The sequence below is a fragment of the Lycorma delicatula genome, chromosome 4, assembly GCF_047948215.1.
Source record: "Lycorma delicatula isolate Av1 chromosome 4, ASM4794821v1, whole genome shotgun sequence".
Taxonomy (NCBI): domain Eukaryota; kingdom Metazoa; phylum Arthropoda; class Insecta; order Hemiptera; family Fulgoridae; genus Lycorma; species Lycorma delicatula.
The window spans coordinates 192,265,478-192,291,526 of NC_134458.1; the positions used below are offsets into that span (position 1 = coordinate 192,265,478).

General features: G+C 34.6%; 1 protein-coding gene across 8 annotated transcripts in view; it reads left to right on the plus strand.

Moving 5' to 3' along the window:
* The window catches only part of Dus1 (Dihydrouridine synthase 1), a 358,334-nt gene that overhangs the window by 98,812 nt on the left and 233,473 nt on the right, over positions 1–26,049 (plus strand). For 6 of the 8 annotated variants that reach the window (XR_012756237.1, XR_012756236.1, XM_075364912.1 and 3 more), the window contains one exon: positions 1,085–1,151. The exons of the other annotated variants lie outside the window; for them this stretch is intronic. The gene's annotated coding sequence lies outside the window, so the exon portion shown is untranslated. The remainder of the gene's footprint in view (positions 1–1,084; positions 1,152–26,049) is intronic. 8 annotated transcript variants of the gene reach the window in all.

Genomic DNA, 26,049 nt, shown 5'->3' on the forward strand with positions numbered 1-26,049 from the left:
GATTGAGAGCTTTTCAGCGATATATCATAAGTGATAATAGATCATAAGTTATTTTCATTGATTCCACAGTTATAGCCAAATGAATGAAATATTTGTATCTTACCAGGGGAAGGCGCATCGGTTCGAATCAGATTTCATCTCCTTTTAGGTACATTTCATAAGAAAGTTACATGTTGTAACGGGTACATGATTCGACTTCCAGAAAATTTCGACATATCTTCGCGTTTCACATCCCCCAAACCCGAAAACCACCGTCAGCTGAAAAGTTTATATATATAGTTACTGCATATATACCTAATTTAATATCGGCGGCCGAAACGGTATACCACCTCAGATGCGAACGGGCGCACAGTATACGGACGCGCTGATACAGCATCACTCCCACCGCGCAGTTCCACCATTAGTGGGGCTACAGCCACACTACTTTCAGGCTCCAATGATAGAGCGTGCATGACAGTGAATTTGCAATTCATCGGCGACCACCAGCTGGAGAAGACAGAAGAAGTTACCTGGTCGGCCCAACGTTGGACCTCTTGGCGGATGCGAACATCTCCGCCGGAGCAGCAGGCCTGGCCGGCCAGTCGAGGGAGCCGCAGGACGCGGACGCTACCTTCCCGCTCTAGCTGCAGCTCGCCGGGCTTCAGTCGCCCTGGCCGCGACGGTCTCAGCAGAACAAGCCGTACCAGCGTGGAATCGCTCGGCGAGAACCGCCTCGACCGCGCTGGCGAAAGATGACGCTCGCCGAAAATGGAATTGCAAGAAGATGGGACTTGTCGTATGCTAAACATGCTACCATTGTCGTTTTGAGTAAATTTGAAGTTTTTCTTAACTTTAAGGTGGAAATATTTGTTATACCCTACCGGTGAAATCTATCTCCGTATTTCGGCGTGCCGAAAGGGATTTCTTTTTTTTACCTGGGCGTTGTTTATTTTGCTTTGATTTCTCCTGTTTATGAATTCTGTTTTTTTGCTGATACACATGATTACTGATGAATGTTTATCGTCTGTTGAAATAGAATTTTTAAAGCACTGTAATAGAAATAATATTTCTTGTTTGTAATAGTTTTTTATGTTTTTTTTTGTAGGATCAAGTTTCGAATGATTTTTGAAATATTGTAATGCAGATAAAGTTTTTCTTAAACCTGAAATCTGGTAAGATTTACTTTTTACTTTTCTTAAAGTGTAAAGATTTTTGTTTGTGAATGGAATATTTATTCCCGTATATATGTTACCTTTCTTTGTCTGTTTAGCCTCTGGAACCGCCATAAGATATTTCTTCAGAGTATGATATGTATGAAAATAAATGAAGTGCAGTCTTTTACAGTGTCAACCCTACCACCAAAGAACATTGGTATCTAAGATCTAGTATTTAAATCCATATGATAGTTATTCCCTTTACTAGGATTTGAACGTTAGAACTCTCGACTTCGAAATAAGCCGATTTGCGATGACGAGTCAACCTTTAAACTAACCAGGTGGGCTTATATTTATGTTACGTAATGATCTGTATTCTCATTTTTAAAATAATGTTTTAAAAAAAAATATATATATATATATTTTATCTGTATTGTGTCGGATCTTATGGTAGTCCACACGACACCAAAACAAATAGACAATTTCTGTATTACTTGAACAGTGTTTCTGTAATGAGATGTATAGAGGCACTATGTGTTGTGGTCCTTGTCACTTGGAGAGGTGTCTGGAGCCTTTCACATGCCACTGACCTTAAGTCTCTAGGCCTTTCGAGGGCTATTTTCTCTGGAGTTACTACTAGATTACTTCAGGCATCATCGACCAAATTCACACGCTGGTAGCAGATGATATCTAGGCACCGGCCTCCCTTAGGTCACTTTGTGGAAAATTTCGTTTTTCGGGGGCTTCCTCGGGCGGGAATAGGTTACTGTGTTGACAGGATTTCGCTCTTCGTGTAAAGACTTCCGCATCTTCTTTACCACCTATCGTCCTTTTCTCTGTTTCTTTATTTTCTTTTTCCGTCTTCCTACGTGTTACTATTTTCTTTTTCCTCTTTGTTACTTCTCATTTTTTTACTTTCTTTCTCTTCTTTTCCTTAAAAAAGAAATACAGCGCCCTGACTTGGCGATAAACTTTTTTTGCATTTTCCAGAAAAATCACTTCCATCAATTTTATATGGGTGGACGGGTGGTGTAGATCAGTCAGTATATATACATACACATACAAATCCTTTTTTTTTCATGTTTTTTAACCTCCGGGACCACCGTTAGGTATTCATTTAGAGGATGAGATCAATGATTTGTAGCGTGTGTGAAAATGCCATGCCTGACCGAGATTCGAACGGGGGACCTCCGGATGAAAGGCCGAGACGCTACCATTGCCAAAGACCCTACGAAAGAGTATTTGTGTGTGTGTGCGCGCGCGCGCGTCCACCTTTGCTTAATCCCGATTCATTAGTACATGTCTCGTGGTGGCGAGGTGTATACTTGTTATTCATCGATATATATGGAAGTTTTGGAAAAATTTAGTACTTTTTTACCGGATCCGAATTTTCGGACGAAAAATGGAAATATCTTGAAAACGGTCGGTCCTAGCGCTCTGAAAATTTTTTTCGACCCCCATGGACGACAACCCCATCCGCTTTCAGTGGTACTCGTCGGATAATAATATTTTCAAGTATTCCCGGGGCGCCTTTAGGAGATTGGTGAGCGGGTGCGATGGGGTGCCACCGTAATATCTCGGCAACCGATTTTCACGATTCAAACGGGGTATATATCAGCAGGTCGAGCGCTAACTGTTTAACGTATCGAGTACACTTCATCGATCGGATCTTGGTTATCCAGAAATTAATTTCGTTTACCCCTATGTTTTGATTGCATTCACCCATCGTAAAATGTACCGATTCGATCTTTCGCTCAAAAGTGTTCGTCAACGCAGCTGTAAAGTATAATCTTATGAAGACTGAAAAATAGAAAATAATAAATACGTAAAAAATGTTTAAATACCCCTCTTAAATTAAACGCACTAAAATGTAAAAAATAATTTTAGGACGGTATCTCAGAGTGGATTTGACAATAAGCTTTGATGGTGATATGTAACATTATGTGAAATTAAAAATTGATGTTTTTGCTGATTTTTTCTTACGCGTGTTTGCACCCCATGCTTTAAACCATTCATCACGCATAAGAAAAATTTGGCAAAAACATCAAATTTTTAATTTGAAGCTACGACTTTCACATAATCTTACAAAGCTTGTTCTCAAACCCATTCTGAAATACAGTCCTAAAATAATTTTTTATCTTTTATTGCGTTTAATTTAAGAGAGATTTTTAAACATCTTTTTTTACATATTCTTTTATTTATTTATGTGTTTTGTTTTACTTTATAAAATAATGAACTATAATCACAAAGTAGGCACCGTAATGTACCGATCGCTAGCGGAAAATCCCGATTCGTTAGTATCAATTCCTACAGTTAAATTTCTAATTTAACTATCGCTATATCAATTTTCATGATTCAAAACGATATATTTTTACACAAGAGGTAATCAATTTTGGACACCTAATAATCCCGTTCCGAGACACCGCCCGCAGGGCCTAACTATGGAGGTGTATTATATATACATTATATATATATATATATATATATAATTATAATTGTGTGTTTGCATTAATACCTAGTATACACGCACGCGTGCGCGCGCGCGAATATATCCAATAAATATTGCTCTATTTTTATTTCTGCACGACGCTACACACTAGTCTACTACAAAGTTCAGTTTAGTATCATAGTGAATTACATTTATTATTACCTTTAGTTTTATTGTCTGTTTTGCTTTCTCTTCTGTTGATCTGATTTATACTATATCAGGCATAGTTATTTATCATTATATGGCGTCGTTGCGTGACACTTTATTTCCCTTATTTATTATTCATGACCTATATATATATATATATATTTTTTTTTTCTTTTTGTATTTCCAGTTTACAATTAAATTTCTATCGCCAATGAATTTATTAAATTGGTTCATTATATCGTCCGTAATTATCAATCGAGGTTGAAGTTTCTATGGTTCATATCCCAGTAAAAGTTATTATTTTTTTTATACGGTTTCGAATACTATATATATATATATATATATATATATATATATATATACAACGGTGTATGAGATCTGTTCAGAAAATAGCCGAAATTTATTTATTTTTTTTAATATTTATTATTATTTTTTCTGATTATTCGTCTTTTTTCCCTTCAAAGTACTCCCCTCCCCTATTCACAAACTTTTCTTTCTACGCAAAGCAGTCCTAGATAGTTTCATTTGGAAAACAGGTTCGTGACGAATTCGCTTTAATGCCATCAATAATCTTAAAACGGCGTCCTTTCTACACTGACTTTAATTTTTTTTAAATCTGATATGGACATCACATGACTTCGTTGTACGCCTATGAAACTACATATAAACATTTTTTTTAAATGAAACGTACATAAATTTTTATTTCGCTAATTACTTCTGATATTTTTACACATTTTTTTTTTTATTATAATCAGAGGTTAATAATTATTAATAAATCAATATATTTAAATTAATAAAAGAAAGTTAAAAAAAATACCTCCGGGCACGCCAGAAGGCGGATGTAGATTTCACCGGTGCTAAGTAGGGGATAGAAAACATTTCCACCTTAAAGTTAAGAAAAACGTCAAATTTACTCGATACGATAATGATTGCATGTTTAGCGTACAAGCCTCATTTTCTTACGATTCCAGCAACATTTTGGTCATCCGTTGTCATATTTAGTGGAACTAACGACCAGTTTAAACCGATTCGATACTGTGCCTCATAAGGGAGGTATTATTTTTTTTGTCTTCTAAACCTGATTTTTTCCACCCGACTGGCCAATGATTAGTGATGTCAATAAACTTAGCTTAGATATGTTTTAGGTCCGTATCCAAAGAATAGTAGGAACTTTAAACGAATTCCATAGTTTACTTAATATGAAAGTTATAGCGATATTTTGTTTTTTTCGAAACCCCTCCCACCGCCATTTCCACCGCTATCATCCGATTTTCCACATTAACAAACTTCACCCAGATTTTGGGTCGTTATAATTTAAGGAATCAATTTCAAAGTAATTGGCCCAACATTACCTCAGTTATCGTGTTCACAAGAAAGTGAAATATACATATATATATATATATATATATATATATATAAATTTTGGAACTGACTGTGATTTTGGAGTCTGGGGAATGTGAAACGCGAAGAAGTCGAAATTTTCCGGAAGTCGAATCTTGGTACCCATTACATTAGGTAGTTTTCTCATGAAATCTACGTAAAAAGGAGATGATGTCTTATTCGAACTGATGTGCCTTCCCCTTGTAAGATTCAAATATTTCATTAATTAAAATTTTATTTGGCTATAACTCTGGAACATACACACAGACGTCACGCCGACATTGGACGCTTAAACTGACTTTCAAATGAAATAAGTTTAAATGAAGCGCAGCAAAAAATGTTTATATGTAATTTAGTAGGCGTACAAGGAAGTCATGTGGTATCCACATCAGATTTTTACGTTAAATTAAAAGATTTAAATTTTACCTGTAGATCTTTAGATCCTTTGTGTTTTTTTATTTCCTAAATCCTTTTTCTGGTTATGCTAAACCGGTACTGATATTTATGTCATTGCATTTTAAAACGTAGTATTTTTGGCTATATATATTAAATTTTTAAAATGTAAGCGATGTCGTTAGTGTTTATGATAACAGTCATCTTCTGATAATTTTTTATCTTCAGATAAGAAATGCGGTAATTGCTTTACGCTTGACCTATTTCCTCGATCGTTTAGAGTATGTTCTAAAACGTATCGACTTACTTTTATTTTGTCTAAAGCTGTATGTTTTTCGATGTTATTTAATTTGTTGCGTTTTTGTTAAAAATAATAATGTTTTTTTGAATATTTTTACTTCCTTGAACAAAGTAAAGGAAGTATTGGGATCGCGAAAAATATCGGTTTTCAGATTTCAACGGAAATATCAGTTTTGATTAGTTTCGGTGTGACGTCTGTGTGTATTTAACTCGCATAACTCAAAAACGATTAGCCGTAGGATGTTGAAATTTTGGATTTAGGACTGTTCGGACATCTAGATGTGTACCTCCACTTTTGATTCCAATCGACTGGACCAACAATTTCCAAAACAACGCAAATCCAAAATAAAATTGTACTTTGGACTTTTTCTTAACTGCAGTAGTAAGTCCTCATCGACAGCTTTTCAACGATATATCATAAGCGGTACTTATTTCATCGGTTCCAGAGTTTTAGCCAAATAAAATCTTAATTAATGAAATATTTGGATCTTACAAGGTGAAGGCACATCGGCTCGAATCAGACTTCATCTCCTTTTTTTTTAAATTTAAATATATTGATTTATAAATAATTATTAACCTTTGATTGTAAAAAATCTATTACGATAAATAATTATTGAACAATAACAATAAAAAAGAAAAATATGAAAAAATATCAGTAGTTATTAATAAATAAAATTGTATGTACTTCTCATTTTAAATAAATTTATATGTGTAATGTTATAAGCGTACAAGGGTGTCCATATCAATTTTTTTTAAATAAGTTTTAAACGAAAGAAAATTAGTATCAAAGAAAATTAATTTCTGGACGATGATAAATCGATTTTTAGGACCATTCTACAATCATTGCTAAGCCCCATAAACCGCGAAAATTTACTGCGCAAGTAATATTGAGTACAGATTTAAAAAAAAATTGAACAATATTGTCCTTGAAATTATCTATTGAGATGCACTTTCGGTTCCATAAGTTGGATAACAATTAACCCAGGTTGGTCTATTGGTGAACGTGTCTTCCCAAATCAGCTGATTTGGAAGTCGAGAGTTCCAGCATTCAAGACCTACGAGGTGTGTGAAAAAGTAATGAGACTGACTTTTTACTTACCAAAGTTTTCATTTTTTTCAAACAATATTATCCCCTTCAAATTAGTTTCCTTGGGCAGCTATACACCGGTGGAGTCGTTGTTCCCACTCCTGGTAGCAGCGCTGGAAGGCTTAAACCGGTACGGCTTTTAACCAGTCGGTCACAGTTTTTTGAATGTTCTCCAGAGTTCCAAAATGACGTCCTTTTAAGACGCGTTTCAATTTTGGGAAAAGGAAAAAGTCACAAGGACTCAAATTAGGTGAATAAGGGAAGTTGAGGAACCGTAGGAATGCGTTTTGCGGTCAAAAAGTCCCTGATGGAAATGGCCGTGTGACACGGGGCATTGTCATGATGAAACATCCACTTGTTTGCAACGCTTGGTCACACGCGAATCACTCTTTTCCTGAGCCTTTCAAGGACACCTTTGTAAAACACTTGGTTGAAGGTTTGTTGTGGAGGGACTAATTCTTTACGCGCGATACCCCTACCGTCAAAAAAGCAAATCGGTACGGTTTTGATCTGTGATTTGCTCGTTCGACATTTTTTCGGTCGAGGAGATGACGCAGTGTACCACTCCTCGCTTTGCCGCTTTGTTTCAAGATCGTACTCAAATATCCAGGATTCATCACCTGTGATCACACGATTGAAGAATTGTTTTTGGTCATTGTCGATCCTCTCAAGAAGATCAACGCATACGTTTCTTCGATTGCCCTTCTCTTCTGTTGTGAGGTTTTTCGGCACCGATTTCGCACAAACCTTTCGGACGTCCAAATCGTCTGTCAAAATTTCATGTACGGTGAAAGCGTTTAAATTTAACCGTTCACTCATCCTTATTGTTTGATCTCACAAGAATCCTCACGCTCAACGTGTTCGTCAGATTTTGAAGTCGAAGGTCTTCCTGAGCGAGGTTGATCTTCAACGTGTTCTCGGCCTTCCAAAAATGATTTGTGCCGACGGAAAATTTGCTCTCTTGATAAGCAATGTTCCCCGTAGGCCTGTTTCGACTTTTCAAAGGTCACACTCCCGGAATCTCCAAGTTTAACGCAAAACTTGATCGCACAACGTCGCTCCAAATTCCGATGCAACATTTTCGTAACGCACAACAAAAACACAACTTTACTGATGGCGCTGTCAAAAATAATGTGTTGGCTGAACGGACTTGAAACTCGCACTGAGCATGTGGAAGGGATGAACAAACCGGTCTAGCACAGACCGATAGACACAGCGTTGCCAGATCGCTCGCAGAGTTACCAATCTTATTACTTTTCTCACACACCTCGTAGTAGAGTCAGTTATTTTGACATGTATTTAAATACTGGATCGTGGATACCGGTGTTCTTTGTTGGTTGAGTTTCAATTAACCGCACATCTCAGGAGTAGTTGACCTGAGACTGTACAAGACTACACTTCATTTACATTCATTCATATGATCCTCTGATCCTCTGAACACCTGAACGGTAATTCCCGGAGGCTAAAACACTGCTGTACTTAAAAAAATCATTACTATAAGTTCATAGCGGCGAAATTCTAATATTTATTTTCTTACAATCGCCAGTCCTTACCGGCTAGTTCTCTAAAAAAAAAAAAAGAAAAAAAATCGGATGGGGCTGTGTCGGTATGCATCGCCGTTTGTTTAACGGGATATTTTACTTTAATTCAATTAAAGATCAATGCATCATCAGTTTTGATTTTAATAATACTTGGTATAATATTACTTGGTATATTAATGGTACTTGGAATGAAAATATTGATAATTATTAAATAGTCAATTACAGAATGATAAACAATTCAAATACATTAACAAGTTGTTCAATTCGCTTTTATCTTATTTTATTCCTGTTAATGAAAGATACGAATAAATTTTGCTTTTTTTGATAACAAACTTAACTAACATAACTTAGTGCTCTTACTGTGCCATTTTTTCATCGAGTAGAACTGATAAGTCTTCATTCATGTTTTCTGTAATGTGTCCTCTTCCAGTAGTTAATAGAAAAAGCTCTGAAGTCGTCAGAATCGTTGAAATATTTTTTCAAACGAAAAATATTTATAATATTTATTTTAAATAATCCGTCTATGATTTTCTGAATGAAGTACCCGGAACCTGCGGATGGAAAAAGTGTATTCGATATTTTTCACTTTCATATGTTTTAAATTTAATGGGTTGCCTAATAATTAATCGCCATCTTATGCCGATGACTGTCTCCTTTTAGTTCGTGGTAATTCACGACCACAGCTGGAAGATCGAGTGCAAGCGGCCTTGTCAACCTCGGAGGGGTGGATGGACATTCAAAATTTAAAGATTTCTGTGCCCAAGACGAAGTTTATGCTTCTCAAGGGTGCACACAAATTATCGTACAGTCGAAACCCGAGGTGTCTGCGAAATTATGATCTCTTACGCGGCGCCCGTTTGGGCGCATAGGTTGGAAAGAAATCGAGTATTGGTCAAAATTGTAGGAGTGCCCAGCGCAGAGCCTTAATTGTATGCACCGTTGTTTTTAAAACGGTCTTCTACGAGGGTATCACCGTATTGGGAAAAACTCTCCCAATCAATTTAGTGGTGAAAGTTTGGGCAGCCATATGGAGATTGTGAAGAGGCCGGAAGACTGAGGTGTTTGGGAGGGGTTTCGAGCCGGACCAGTACCGGAACGGAACGGTGTTCACAATGCACAGGATGTAAATTTCGTTCAGTTGTCTATCTACCGCCTGCGAAAGAGGCGGCAGGACCTCGCGATGAAAGCATGGCATCATGCTAGACCACCTAAGGGAAGACCCCTGTACAAGTTTGTACGTGATCTGGGGGATGGTATGCCTCGAATTCCTTTTTAAGGGCAACGGGTGCCCAGGTGCTCACCAAACATGTTAATTTGAACCAATATCTGTTTCGGTTCCGCCTGGCAGCTGATGAGCTGTGCGTCTGCGGGGAGGTCTAGTCAAATTAACTGTGTTTGACTGCCCTGCTCTTCGGGAGGCCAGAGACCGGGCAACCCTGGAACTTAGAGGTCAAGGGAAAATTGGCCACTCACAAGCGGCGAAAGCCGAATTGTCGAACCGTGTGGAAGTTCCTTGATTCGATTGCTATGTTCAACCGACATCAGTAGTTTACTTAAGGGAGAGACTCCTACCGCACTGCTGTGGGAAGCTAACCTAGAGATATATATGGCTGACTACCAGCCAATTAAGGCTCGAAGCGGTTTAATATGGTTGACAGGTACTTTCTGGCATTCAGCGACCTAGGCGTGGCAACGAATTGCTGTCTAGACGAAGTAAATATTAATTTATGGATGTGATATATATATTTTTAGTAGTTGACGGGGTGCGCCTACCCTTTTTGTAAATATATGACAAGTAACCCAATGGTGTATGGCACCGCGCTTAGTCCGCTCACGCTGTTAGGTAAGCTCTAGAATCTAATTAGGACACTGGTCGCTAAGCTGTTTCGAGGCTCAGTAGCCGTTTGTGGCACATACATTCGGTCTTATGCTTTAGGGCGACCGAATGGGGTGATGTCGGGAGAAATGCCAAGCAAAGCAATACGTAGCGGATATAATTTTTAAGTTTTGGCTTTGGTAAACCTTTCTTTCTTTTTTTTGTTCTTAAAGCGACCAAAAACAGTAATGTTTTGTGTGCCAATATTAAGGTAATATTTTCTGTTTCAGAGGTCGCCCGCACTTTCATAATACTTTTTTTAAGTTGTTGGAACATAACTTTGAAAGGTTCTTGATTTTGGGACGTTCTGATTATCTGATAACGAAGAACTGTGATATTCTTCAATCTCTTGAACATCTTTGTTAGAGGAGAAAATAAATGTTACATTTTTAGTATTTTCTTTGGAATAATTGTACATTTCAGAAGGCGTAACAATTTGATTGTTGACTCCTTTGAAGGCTTGTTTTAATCACAGTCTTTTTTGCAGTTCTACCGATACATCACACGGTCATTTTCCATGATATGAAGTAAAACTAATGACATTCGGTTGCGATTTCAAAGACTTCTTGATGGTAGCAAAAATTTGTGAAATTTTTTTTGTTCTGTTTGGGCTGAGGAGCTATCAGAAAAATGAAAAAAAAAAATGTTTAACTTGTGGTTTTGATAAGCTCCCGAAATAGTCTAGCTCACTCGCTACCTGATATCAGAATAGCTGTGCTTGGCCTATAACATCTCCTTTGCAACGATATGCGTAATTTCTATTTCCGGCTGGCTTTTACGCGGGTTTAGGTTGACATATTGAATTTTTATACTATTTTACACGTTTACTTTAATTTTTTACACATAAAGATCGTCCAAAATACTCTTATTTTTACTTAAATCAATATATCTGAACAAACTCTAAGCTTAAATACACGAATCACCCCGTTATTGTGTCTAAGTCTGGAGCTACACTGAATGGAAATGAGCGAGAGCAACAGTTTTGGCCGATCTGTTCGGTGTATATCTTCCCCGCCAACCCCCTCACCAGTGACGCAAAGTCGTATCCGTGAGTTTACCGTATAATTTTTAAAATGACACCGCATAAGAGTAATAGTTAGGGAGTTATTAATGGCAGGACAATGTAGACCTTTTCGTTACGGACAAATTTCTTTTCTGGTACCCGTATGTTTCGGTTTGATTTTAAAGATGTCAGAAAAAAATAGATGAAATAGGGAAATATCATTACCGAGAAATAAATTGAAGGTTTACTAAAAAGATTTATATGTACTCGTTTAGCCAATAATCGAATAGGATGTATAAACTGTACCGATCTTCATGTATTATTTTTTCCTCCTTTTTTTACAAACGTCCATCGATTCCTGTTTTGCAATGTATTTTGTTTTGGAAAGATCTTCTGTGACGTTTTAAATTTGGGAAGGTTTTTTAGTTTTGTCAGCCCATGGAACTGGAATGCCACTTATTCGCTTGGGACGTACTTTTTTCTTACAGCTTACATTTTTTTTTCAGTCGAATAGAGATGGAAACTATAAAAAGAAACGTTAGAGTGAAATAGAATGAGAAGGACATCTGTTTGAAAAGAAGCGAATATTGTACTGTCGCAGTAATCTTGAACGGTATTGGCTGGTAGAGACGTGACTCTCCTTGATTTTATTGTTTATAAATAAATTGTAGGGTGAGAGGTATCCCCCGACATCTTTTGTTCTTCAGCATCCCTTGGCATATCTTTTTATTATTATGATTTTTTTTTTTTATAGATGTGGGTTTCATTTTTTTTTTTTTTTTTGTTTACTTTTCCTTATTTTGATTTTTCGTTCAACTCTTTCTCGTTTTCTTTTTTATTATCTTCTCTGCTGTATAATTTTTTTTTCGTCCCCTTATTATTATTATTCTTCCCTTATTCTATTTTTGTTGATGTCATGAGATTTTTGTAGAACTTTTTTATAAATTTTTTTTACAATTAATTCCTACGGTTCGTAATTTGTGGAAATTAAAATGGAGAAAAAAATTTAGATCTTTCTTTCTTCTTGTTTTGTTTTATATTATAGCTTGGAGGTATATTTTTCATTCATTTTGTATTATTTTTATTTATTTATATATTTTTTTTGTTTTATGGGATTGAAATTGGGGAAAAATAATATATTAATAATTATTGATAATATTTTATCCGACTAAAGATTCGTTAATAGTTTTACTTTCCCGACTAGATAGCGCTATAGTAGAGATATAGTTCTAGAAGGAAACTGATTATAATCAGTCCAATTTGTGCATATCCGGTTTTTACCGGATCTTGAGTTTTGACACGTAAGGAACCTAAAAAAGTCTGATGTGGACACCATAAGACTTCCTTGTACGCCTATTATTAAATTACATATACACATTTTTTGCTGCAGTTCATTTGAAAGCGAGATACGATCCTCCAATTCTGTAATAAAGTGGACAGTTACACGATCGGTGAAATGTTAGTTTTTTTAACATCAAATATTAATTCATGAAATATTAGGATAGAGTAGAAGTCACTTTATTACTCGTATTACTAGATGAGTATTATTTCTGGTGTTTCGTATAATTAAACTATTCCGTTTAGTCAACTCCTGTATACTGCTTGCGAATTTACGGTGTAAAATATTATTGGATTATTTGGTGAATAATCAAAAATGAAAAAGAAACAATCATACAGGAAAAAGAAACATAACAGGAAGAAATATATCTCAAAAAACGACAAGAAGGTGAATATGAATGGAAGAAAATGTTAAGAAGAAGGGATGAAGAAAAAAAATCAAGAGAAGATGATAAATATAAAGAGGAAGGAAATTTTAAAACCAAAGAAAGAATAAAAAGATTCAGAGAAGATGATTAATATAAAGGGGTAGGAAATGTTGAAACCGATGAAAGAATAAAAACATTAACAGGACATCATAAACATAATGAGAAAGAAAATGTTACAAACCAAAATATTAAAAAAAATTAAACAGGAAGAACATGTTACAAAGAAAGAAATAATAAAACTATTAAGAGAAGGTGATAAAAATAAACACGAAGAAAATGTTAAAATAAAACAAAGAATATAAATATCAACAAAAGATTATAGTTATAAAGACGAAGAAAATGTTGCAAACAAAGAATGAAAAGATTAAGAGAAGTTGATAAATATAAAGAGGAAGAAGGCGTTAAGACAAAGGAGAGAATAGAAAGATTAAGAGAGGATGATGGATATAAAGAGAGAGAAAATTCGAAAAGTAGAGCACGTGCACACAAATTAAGATCACAATTATATCAAAGCAAAGGGATTAAATGATCGGCAACAAAAAACAAATAAACGAAATGATATTCGACTCCGATTTAGGGAGAATATTGTCCGACGATGTCACAGGAGTAATGAATTAAAAGAGAAGAACTTTTTGCAATTTATTCGTACGTACGTACAGATGTCACGTCGAAACTATTTAAAATCGATATTTCCGTTGAAATCTGAAAATCGAAATTTTTCGCGGTCACAATACTTCCTTAACTGGGTATAAGGAAGTAAACACAAAAAACCGGAAGGTAATTTTCCTATGTACGTATCTTCGATGTTGGACTCTAGATCACCTAATATATCTCCAGAACTGCTGGACCGATTTTGATCACACTTGATCACATAACTTTTCTACATACGGGGCATTAATGCCATTAAAGTTTCAAGTTAAATGGTTAAGGGGATGTGGATATAGAGGAAGGTCACCCTGAATATCTGGAGATTTCGCCTGATTAAGGTTATACTATTCTTATGCATATTAGTTAACTCTTCAAAAATCTGACGTGGACACCACATGACTTCCAAGTACACCTATTAAATTACATATACACATTTTTGTGAAGAATACAGAACAATTAGCTTAACTAGCCGTGCATTAAAAATCTTAACTAGAATTCTGTACAGAAGAATAGAGCGGAGAGTGGAAGAAGTGTTGGGAGAAGACAGATTTAGTTTCAGGAAAAGTATAGGGACAAGGGAAGCAATTTTAGGGCTCAGATTAATAGTAGAAGGAAGATTAAAGAAAAACAAACCGACATACTTGGCGTGTATACACATAGAAAAGGCATTCGTTAACGTAGACTGGAATAAAATGTTCAGCATTTAAAAAAAATTAGGGTTCATATACATAGATAGAAAATCAATTGCTAACATTTACAGGAACCAAACAGCAACAGTAATAATTGAAGAACATAAGAAAGAAGCCGTAATAAGAAAGGGAGTCCGACAAGGATGTTTCCTATCCCCGTTGCTTTTTAATCTTTACATGCAACCAGCAGTTAATGGTGTTAAAGAACAATTTAGATCCGGATTAACAGTACAAGGTGAAAAGATAAAGATGCTACGATTTGCTGATGATATAGTAATTGTAGCAGAGTGTAAAAAGGATTTAGAAGAAACAATGAACGGCATAGATGCAGTCCTACGCAAGAACTACCGTGTGAAAATAAACAAGAACAAAACGAAAGTAATGAAATGTAATAGAAATAACAAAGATGAACCGCGGAATATAAAAATAGGAAGAGAAAAGATTATGGAAGTAGAAGAATTTTGTTATTTGGTAAGTAGAATTACTAAAAATGGACGAACAGGAGCGATATAAAATGCCGAATGCCACAGGCGAATCAGAAATATAATTTGTTTACATCAAAAATTAATTTAAATATCAGGAAAAGATTTTTGAAAGTACATGTTTGGAGCGTAGGTTTACATGGATGTGAAATTTGGATGATCGGAGTATCTGAGAAGAAAAGATTAAAGCGTTTGAAATGTGGTGCTATAGCAGAATTTTAAAAATAAGACGGCTGGTTAAAGTGACAAATGAAGAGGTGTTGCGGCAAATAGGTGAAGAAAGAAACATATGGAAAAATATAGTTAAAAGATGAGATAGCCTTATAGGCCAAATATCCTGGAATAGTTAGTTGCTTCAATATTGGAGGGACGAGTAGAAGGGCAAAATTGTACAGGCAGGCAACGTTTGGAATATGTAAAAGAAATTGTTAGGGATGTAGGATGTAGGGGGTATACTGAAATGAAACGACTAGCACTGGATAGGTAATCTTAGAGAGCTGCATCAAACCAGTCAAATGCGTGAAGACAAAAAAATACACATTTTTAAAATTACATAAAATTTTATTTCATTAATAACTTCTGAAATTTTTTTTATTTTTATTATTGATTATTATTTACCGGAAAAGTTGTTTTACAATCAGAGGTTAATAATTAATAATAAGGTAATATAAGGGAAATGAAGTCTGATTCGAACCTTCCCCTTATAAGATCCAAATGTTTCATTAACTAAAATTGAATTTGGCTATAACTCAGAAACCAATGAAAATAAGTACCAATTATGATATATTGTGGAAAATCTCTCAATGAGGGATGATTGTTGTAGTTAAAAGTCCAAAATCAAAATTTTTGGGATTTTGGTGGACACTTTTCGTACAGTCGAATGCAATCAAAACGGGAGGGGCACAATAGTTTTAAATACAAAATTTCAACGTCCTAGAACGTTGAACCTGAACGCGATGAGGTACTAGAAACTAGTACCTCAACGCGAGATACTAGTTTCACCGAAACTAGTCAAAAGGGACTCGGGGATGGTCAAAATGGATATTTCCGTTGGAATTTGAAAACCGAAAGTTTTCGCTATCATAATACTTCCTTTACTTCGTACAAGGAAATAAAAATAACAATATTTTCAAAAAAACATTGCAAAATCGACTCCCACCCCAAAAAACACTGTTGCTGTCGACTGCTATGTTGTGATGTAACAGGTGAGCGGTAGAAATGGATGATATTTAAAGTGTAAAAAAGTAATTTGGTCTGGCCGGGTCTCGGATTCTATCGCCCGGTCAACTCAGTACCTGATGCGTTGAGTATCTCGGCTTCACAGTATTTTGACTATATAAGCGAAATTTCTTCTATGTAAATTGTGAAATGAGATTTGTTCGGTTAGTGCCGACCGTCACCGTTAGTACCGCCACACCCGCGCGAATTAAATACGTTATGCGCGCGCGCTTAATTCGAATCGTAAATTAAATAAACGAAAAATATATTTATTATATTTAAATAAAATAGACCAGTCGATTGGCCACCACATCGTTTGGCTTAACACCACTACATTACTTTATTTGGGGCCATATGAAAACGTTAATATTAATGAAGAGTTACTCATTATTATACGAGTACGAAATGTTGAATTTATACGAAACGATGCTGAGATAATACGGAAATCCACGAGAAATATTTTACGTCGGACAGACTGGTGTGTAAATTGTGAAGGAGGGAATTTCGAATAATTACTGTAACTGAGATTTGTTATTCTGTTACAGTTTTATGTGTTTTAATTTTTTCTTTTCTTATATTAAAAATAATATTTATTAGGTATAGGAAGAAAAATACGATTTTCTCTCAATTTTTCGATGCTTCAATAAAAAAACAATTTTTAAAAGATTTTTTTTATTTGTTTTCTATCGGATGTATCTAATTAATTTTCTCGTAATTAAAATTTCCACAAGCTTTTTTTTATCAAAAAGTTATCTTCCGCATTTATTAGTAATCTAACAATAATGTTTTACTACAAATCTAAGAAAAAACTTTTATCGATACCGAATTTTATGTTTTATATCGGGTATCTAAAAAAAACTACCAGAATCACAGTTCTAGGACATGTTTTATCTTATTTTTCAGCTTAAATTATATAAGAAACGACAAATCTTAATTTACGTTCCAAAAATTATATTATTTTAGAAAAGATCTGAAATTCGGACGAAATATTTCGTTAGCCATAAGTGAAAAAACAAAGCGTTTCCAGACCTATGTTTATATGAACTTTTTTCGTGATTTTCACCAGTAGAACATGTCTTGAAAGTTTCTCCGTTACTTCGTGGAGCACTCTGTATATTAGTATATTAATGAATGCGATAAATGTATATATATATATATATATATATATATATATATATTTATATATGATATATCTAACTTCTTGTTTAGCAATATTTTTAATATATGAATGTTTGTTTGTCCCGTATGCGTTTCTATACCATTCATCCAATTGTGATGAAACTTTGGTGACTTGTTGTGTGCACGCCCGCGAAGGTTTCTAAATTAGTTTGGACCCGCTAGGTGGCGAAAGGGTCGAGATATTTCGAAAAATTGTATTTATGGTCCGATTTGGCTCATATTCAGAATATATATTAGTTACAAAAAAAGAAATATTTTTTAAAAACTACACCCGCCTAGGTTGCGCTGGCGTCGAGATATTTACAAAACAAACAAACAAATGTACAAATAGACATATGTTTTTTCTATATATATATACATATGTATATAAAAGGCGATGTTTGTGTATGTGTCCGCTATAGGGTAAAAAACGACTGATGGATTTACGTGCGAAAAAAAAAAAGCCTTGAAAGGGAAAACGGAAAATTGAAAAGAGAAAAATGAATAAAGTGGGAAAAAACTAAGGGAAAACGGGAAATAGGAAAAAAGGGAAAAAGGAAAAGAAAAAGGAAAGGTGGCGCTGGGATCGAGGTATTTCGAAAAATTTTATTTACAATTCGATTTGGCTCATATTCAAAATACGAATTAGTTACGTGAAAAGAAAATATTCTGCATAAATTATTCCCGCTACATGGCGCCGGTGTCGAGATATTTCCGAAACAAACAAAAATACACAGCCTTTCTTCTTCTATACATATAAAAAGCTATTCTTTAATTATGTTCGCTATAGACTAAAAAACTACTGCATCGATTTACGCGCGGGAAAAAGGAAAAAAAAGAAAAAGTGAAACGGGAAAACGGGATAAAGGGGAAAAAGGTAAAGTGAAAACAGAAAAATCGATAAAGGAAATAAAGGGAGAACTGGAAAATGGACTATGGGGAAATTGGGAAATAAAGAAAAATGGAAAAAGTGAAAGGTAAATTTTGTGAAGTTCCCGTAATGTTCAGTTTTTTCATGTTCTATCAGACTCAATTGTGTTCATTTTATCTATATATATATATATATATATATAGGAATAGTGAAGCATTGCCGAGTTTAATGTATTGAAGAAGATATATTTTTATTTATATACGATGGGATGTGGTAAACGTTAAACATGGAGAGCACAGTAAATGGTTTCTTTCATCTTTGGTGACAGCTTATTTTACTTAACGTCATTCTTTAAAATCGATGTACGAATGAGTAGGAGTGCACTGTCAATAACCGACTGCTAATAGAAATTTATTTACGATAAATTTTGTGAACGGGAATTTTAGTTCTATTTTATTTACGATACCGAACGTCAAATGTAGTTTTATTTTCTTTTAAGTACAAATTTTATTTTATATTAGCGTTTATTTACTACGTATCGCATAATTTTCCCGCCTTGTTTTAATACCACGGCTGGATTTAAATTGTTCTATTTGCCGGTTCATTGAAATAAATAAAGATTCTTGTTTAGATTATAGTCTAAATTATATTCATTATAATATTCAAACTTACGTTTCATATTTTTAACGTTGTTATAAATTAATTATACAAGCTGTTAAATACACGTTCAAACTCTGACAGCTGGAACTAGGCTGAAGACAAGAGCCTAAGATTACAGTAAAAAATTCATTTAAAAAAGAATAAGAAAAAAGGTGAGATTTTGGCAGGGATGCCAACCTGAGCTAACGAGTAAGAAAAAAAGTGAGAATTTGTCAGGGATCCCGACCTGAGATAACGAGTAAAAAAAGTGAGAATTTAGCAGGGATGCCAACTTTCATTTACAAATTAAATAACTCATTTAAATAACTACGGGTTTTAACACTAAAAAGAAAAAAGAAAAAAACTATAATTGAAAATTCGTACCAGAAATCGAACCGGATATCAAGTTCCGATTAAATGTTTTTCTAATATCGTTGTCGTTTATTATTTCCGTCGCTCGTGTTGAAGAAGACGCGAGTAGAATACAATCTCATCGTATCGCACTGTTTTAAAAAGAATTACAAGACCCTATCCGATGAGCGGCTATTTCGATCAGAGACTTTTTAAGTCGCAGTAATATGCAGTAATCCCTGCACCGGTCACAATAAAAGCTGTCACAAGTAGTCGAACGATTCCGCTTGCAGAAAGCCCCATCAGATCACAGAAAAGGGTTTATATCCGGTTATAAATCCCTCGGGAAATTATGTTATTTGTTATCGAGAACGGAAACAACACAATATTAATTAAAGATTTTCCCCAGACTTTCGTATAAACATATATATATATATATATATATATATATATATATAGCTGCGAAGGTGTGACTATGGCACGGCTTCGTAGCTAGGCCCTCCGGGCGGACGGCGTCTCAGTATCCAAAATTAATTACCTCTTGTGTGAAAATACTTTTTTTTTGAATGATGAAAATTGTTATAATGGATGTTAAATTAGAAATTTGACTGTAGAGATATTAATGAATCGGGATTTTCCGGTAGCGATCGGTACATTTCGGTGCATAACTTTTGGTTATAGTTCATTGTTTTATGAAGAAAAACAATCGCGTAAATAAATTAAAAATATATTACAAAAAATGTTATAACACCACTCTTAAGTTAAACGTACTAAAATGTAAAAAATAATTTTAGGACGGTTATCTGAGAAAGGGACTTGACAACAAGCTTTGATGGTGATATGTAAGACTATGTGAACGTCACACCTTCAAATTAAAAATTTGATGTTTTGCCCCGCTTTGTGTTTGCACCCCGCTTTTTAAGCCATCCATCACGCGTAAGAAAAAATTGGCAAAAACATTAGATTTTTAATTTTAAGCTGACTTTCACATAATCTTATATATCACCGTCAATGCTTGTTGTCAAATCCACAAGGATTTTAGGACGGTCTGATATACCGTCCTAAAATTATTTTTCACATTTTAGTGCGTTTAATTTAAGAGTGGTATTTTAACTTTTTTTGTTTTTTTTCCATATTTTTTATTTTCTACATTCTATTCTTCATGAATTTATACTTTACAGCTTCGCTAGCGCACAAATTTGAGCGTATTTATGGAAAGATCGGATCGGTACGTTTTACGGTGGGTGAGTGCGTTCAAAACATAAAGCTAATAAACGATTTAATTTCTGGATAACCAAGATCCGGTCGATCAAGAGTGTACCCGATACGTTAAACAGTTAGCGCTCGACCAGCTGATACATACGCCGTTTGCCGAGATATTACGGTGGCACCCCATCGCATCCCCTGCCCAATTTTCTATCGGCGCCCTGGGGGCACTTGAAAATATTATCATACGACGGGTACCGCTAGGATCGGAAACCTTTTTTGTTATCGTTATGAGGTTGTCTTTGATTGTGGTTTTTTTATTGTCGTCTAATTACGCATATAAATTAATTTTTACTAAATATGGAGCCCCTACCCCCTCCAAGCGGACGCATCCAACCCAAAGTCATGCATTTTTTAACATTTTTCCAGTTTCATTTTTTTTTTCTTGTAATCAAGACTGCTTTAAAAAAGTGATTTTCTATAAAATTGAACTTTGATTGTTAACTATGGTTCGCGCAATAAGTAACAAACATGGTTTATACATAAAATTTATCGACCCAAAATTTCGGTCGAGTATGTTAATGAACAAAATCGGACTACTGGGGTGGAAATTGGAGGGCTTTTTCGAAAAATAGAAAATATCGTTGTGACCTTCTTATTAAGTAAAATATCGAATTTTTTTCAAGTTCCTATTATTCTTTGGAAAAAGGCCTAAAACTTGTTTAAAAAAAGGTTTTTGACATCACCAACCGTTGTCCCAGGGCGTTGATAAAATGGGGTTTCAAAAACAAAAAAATCACACCTCCCTTAATAGGCACAGCATCGAGTCGGTTTAAATTGGTCATTAGTCCTGTAAATATTACCTAAAACTTTTGTCTGAAACAATTTTTAATATGATCAACCCTTACGGCAAGGGATGACCAAATTGTAAGAAGATGTGGTTGGTCGTATGCTAAACATGCAACCGTTGTCGTATCGAGTAAATTTAAAGTTTTTCTTAACTTAAGGTGAAAATCTTTTTTATCCCCTAATTAGCACCCTTCCGGCACGGCGAAAGGGATTTTTTTTTTAAAAAGCCGAGTGACCGGGAAGTCCTACTACAACTGTGTTGTCAGCTTCTTTAACGTGCGTCTTACGACGGAAAAGTTTATTTTCAAACTCGACTAGTCGACGGAATCGATTATTTTTATTTTCAGTTGTATAAAATATGTTTCTTAATTTTACCATTTACTTAACGACTACGTTATAATTCGTAATAAAGCGTTTATATTTTTGTTTTATAACGTGACAGTCTATTTAGTTTTTTTTTCTTTAACGCATATTTCACGCCTCGGTGAAATCAACTATTGTTCATTCTACTTAACTATTACATCGCCTGTTCTTCGTTCCTTAATATTTTTAATCGACCGGAAAAAATCACGGATGTCGTCTATGATATTGAAAAATTGATTTATTTCAATTAAGCTATACGAAAATATTAATATTGTCAGGAAATTTATTTATTAGCACATTTCTTTCCATTTTTACGTCGGGTGAAAGAATAGACGCATTAATCTAACTATAACTGTTAAATCTGTATGTTGCACATTTCATTTTCGCTTCTTACGTTATAAACAATGTTACAATTTTTTTTTAAATTATTACCATTATTATTGTATTATATAATCGATTCAAAACTATACGGCAATTTCGTGGGACCTGATCCTATTCCTAAAAATATGAAGAGAAGTTCATATAAACAAATGCCTAAAAACGATTTATTATAGAGTTACGGCTAGCGAAAGATTTCGCTCGGATTTCTCTCCCTCGGGGAAATGAAGAATTTTTAAAAATTCTGGGAACATTAATTAAGGAGCGAATTTAGTTGTTTCTTTGAGTTTTTGATCTGAAAATATTAAAAAGATGGGTCTCAGAATTGTTCTTCCATTAATTTTAGAGATATCTGACGTATAACGCAAAAAAAGTCCGATGTGAAGACCACATGACTTCCTTATACGCCTATTAAATTACATATACACATTTTTTTCTGCACTTCATTCGAAAGCGAGATACGATCCTCCAATTCTTTATTAATAAAGTGGACAGTTACACAATTATTAACATCAAATATTTATAGAATTATTAAATCATGAAATATTAGGATAGAATAAAAGGTCCTTTATTACTTGTATTACTAGATCGGTATTATTCGTATCAGATTTCTGGTGTGTCATATAAATTAAAGTATTCCGTTAAGTCAACTCATGTATACTGCTTACGAACTTACGGTTTTTATTATTAGATTATTTGGTGAATAATCAAAAATGAAAAAAAAACAATCGTGCAGGAAAAAGAAACATAATAGCCAGAAATATATCTGAAAAAAGAGGAAGAAGATGTGAAAATCAAAGAAAGAATAAAACGATTAATAGAGAATGATTAATATAAAGAGAGAGAAATTTTGAAAATTAGAGAACGTGTACACAAATTAAGATGAGAAGAATTATATGAAACTAAAGAGCGATTAAATGATCGGCAACAAAAAACAAATAAATGAAATGATGATCAACTTCGACTTAGGGAGAATATTGTCCGACAGTATCAGAGGAGTAATGAACTAAAAAATCGGGAATGTATATGTTGTTCTTGTCAGGGTCTATTTTTCAGTCAACTTCAATGTAGATGAAATTAAAGTAGAAAATCCAAAAATAGTACGATTCTAAACTGTAATTTTCAATTAATATTATATAATCAGATGTTTCATCAAATCTATTACATAAACATATGTAATAATGCCTATTAAATTACATAAACACATTTTTAAAGGTTAAAGGTTGGTTAGATCAAAGAACTTTATTTATATAAGTTTTAGGCCCTTATCCAAAGAATATTAGGAACTTAAAACGAATTCGATATTTTACTTAATAAAAAAGTTATAGCGATATTTTGTGTTTTCGAAAAAGCCTCCCCATTGGTCCCCCGTGGTTCGATTTTACCCTTTAACGAACTGAACCGAGATTTTGGGTCGTTATATTTTTTGTATCAATTTGAAAGTGATTGGCGCAAAATGACGGCAGTTATCGTGTCCACAAGAAATTGAAATATATATAAACTTTTGAACTGACGGTGGTTTTAGGGTCTGGGGGATGTGAAACGCAAAGATATGTCTAATCTTTCTAGAAGTCGAATCATGGTACCAAATACAATAGGTAGCTTTCTTATGAAATCTACCTAAAAAGTTCGGTTATTTTTTGAACAGACGTATTTTATCTTAATATTAACACATCTTTTAATATTTCAGTTTTATTTCTATTATTATCTTTGTATTAACAGTTTTTTATTAATATTTTAATATCCAACAAGGAGATGCTTGTTTTTATTTTGATTAGTGCGATTATAACGCGAAAGGAGTTTTTTATGTAAAAAAAAAACTACATTACTTTGTGTTTTTTTGGTTTTAGTATGACTGGTCTGTGCTATATACAGGATGTCCCCGAGGTAACTCATACACACTTGTATTCCTCTAATCAAAATAATGAAAAAAGTTCACATAAAAATAGATGTGTAAACGCTTCGTAAGCGAGTTACGGTTAACGAAAAGTTTTAACCGGATGTCGTACCTAAATTTTTAGGACGTTAATTGAAGGGCGAAATTAATGGTTTCCCATGGTTTTTGGACCTGAAAAATTCAATAAAAGGTTCCAGAACTTTTTTTTAGTATTTTTCGTGATATTCAAAGTAAAAAGGAAACATTTGTCGCTTGTAAACCGGTTTTTCTAAGTTTACAATCGAGTGACTCGGTAAAATTTATTAAAAGAATGTTCTACATAATTTAATTCTAAAAATAACTATATAAATAAGGCCGATAAAGAACAAATGAAAGTTTAAAAAAAAAATTATATTTTACTGAAGAACAGAACAAGAAGTTAACGAAATTATTTATTCTGGAATTTTTTGCAATCCATTTATTTAATTAAAAAGGACAGATAATAACAAACAAATATTACGATTTCTTTAATTAACAAAACAGTTTTAAAACATTTTACAAAAAAAAAAAACGATTTCAATATTTGAAGTTTTTGAAATTGATTGAAAACCTAAAGTTGGCAACACTGTTCTTTTCTGAAACAAAATTTGAATCAAGCTGTACAGCTGTTCACTAATTAATTAGTGTCTTATCTGTGATTTGTGTCGAGTACGGGCGCTTACGATTTATATAACATACAGAGTGTTCATAAAGTCTTTCCGTAATTACAAAAATTTATTACAGAAAGCTATTACAGTTACAGCTGTGCGGTTTGTGGCAAAAGAAAGAAAAAATTATCAATTTTTTTTTGTACCTTGTCATAAACTTCAACATGTTCGTTTATTTTCGCTCGTAGAATGTCCAACCGATAATCAATTTCACGCCACTTGTTGGTAAACATTTCTTCGATAACATTAGCAATATCTTCAGTTATTCTTATCCTCAATGCGTCCAGATCAGGTACGACTGTCGTATAAAAGGAAAAATATCTAAGGGAATTATGTCTGGTGATCGTGGTGGTCAGGGAGTGGAACCGTCGCGCCCGATCCATCTGCCGTGAAATGATCTATTCAGAAAATTTGGAACTAGTAATCCCCAGCGTGTGTGGTCCATCATCCTGCTGGAAAACCACCCTAGATTCCAATCACTTAATCGAGTTACAGCAGTGTTGCAACGTAGGTCCAGGTAAATGTTAGCTGTTACTGATCGCTCCATGAAAAAGAAGGGACCGATGAATCTGTTGTGCACCAAACCGCACAAAAGATTCACTTTAGGGAAATCTTTCTTTTTTTTCTCCGGTAAGGTACGGATTTTCTGTTTCCCGAATCCTCACATTATGCCTGTTTACTTTCCTTGAAGTGTTTGCTTGGCAATTCTCCCGCCACCACCCCATTCGGTCGCCCATCCGTTTTGCTGCCACAAACGCCTACTGAGCCTCGAAACAGTTTAGCGAACAGTGTCCTAACTAGCTCCTAGAGGTTACCTAACAGCGTGGTACCACACACTACACGTTTGTGTATCCTACCGCTCACTTGTCATACATAACTAAAACGGGTAGGCGCACCCCGTCATCTACTAAAAGATATATGACCATCAATAATTAAATTTATCTCGTCAAAGACAGCAACCGCTGCCACGCCTAGGCCGCTAAATGCCAGCAAGTACCTGTCCACCATTAAAACGCTTGGAACCTTAATCTGGCTGGTAGCCAGCTATATTCCCTGAGGTGTAGAAAGTAGCATTATCTGAAAAACACGCGATGTCGTTATCATCCGTTGCAAAATCTCGGTCGCAAAGGCAGCACGACGAGGGCCGACATCTGGCTGTAGATGTTGCAATATCTGAACTCGTCCAACCTCAGTTTCTTGTGTAAAATTTTATGCATTATTGACCGGGGAATCCCAAGTTCACGAGATGCATGACAGGTAGATTTGGAAGGGCTGTGTAGAAATGCTTGCCGTACAACCTCGACCTTTTGTTCACTAACGGATGGCCGCCCTGTTCCTGGAAGGTCGATTACACTTCCACTCTCCTTAAACTTTGTATACTATGCAACGATATTCTTGCTAAAATTTGTCTAAAATTTCGGTTTTCAGATTTCAACGGAAATATCCATTTTGATCATCCATGAGTTCATTTTGACTAGTTTTGGCGTGATGTCTGCACGT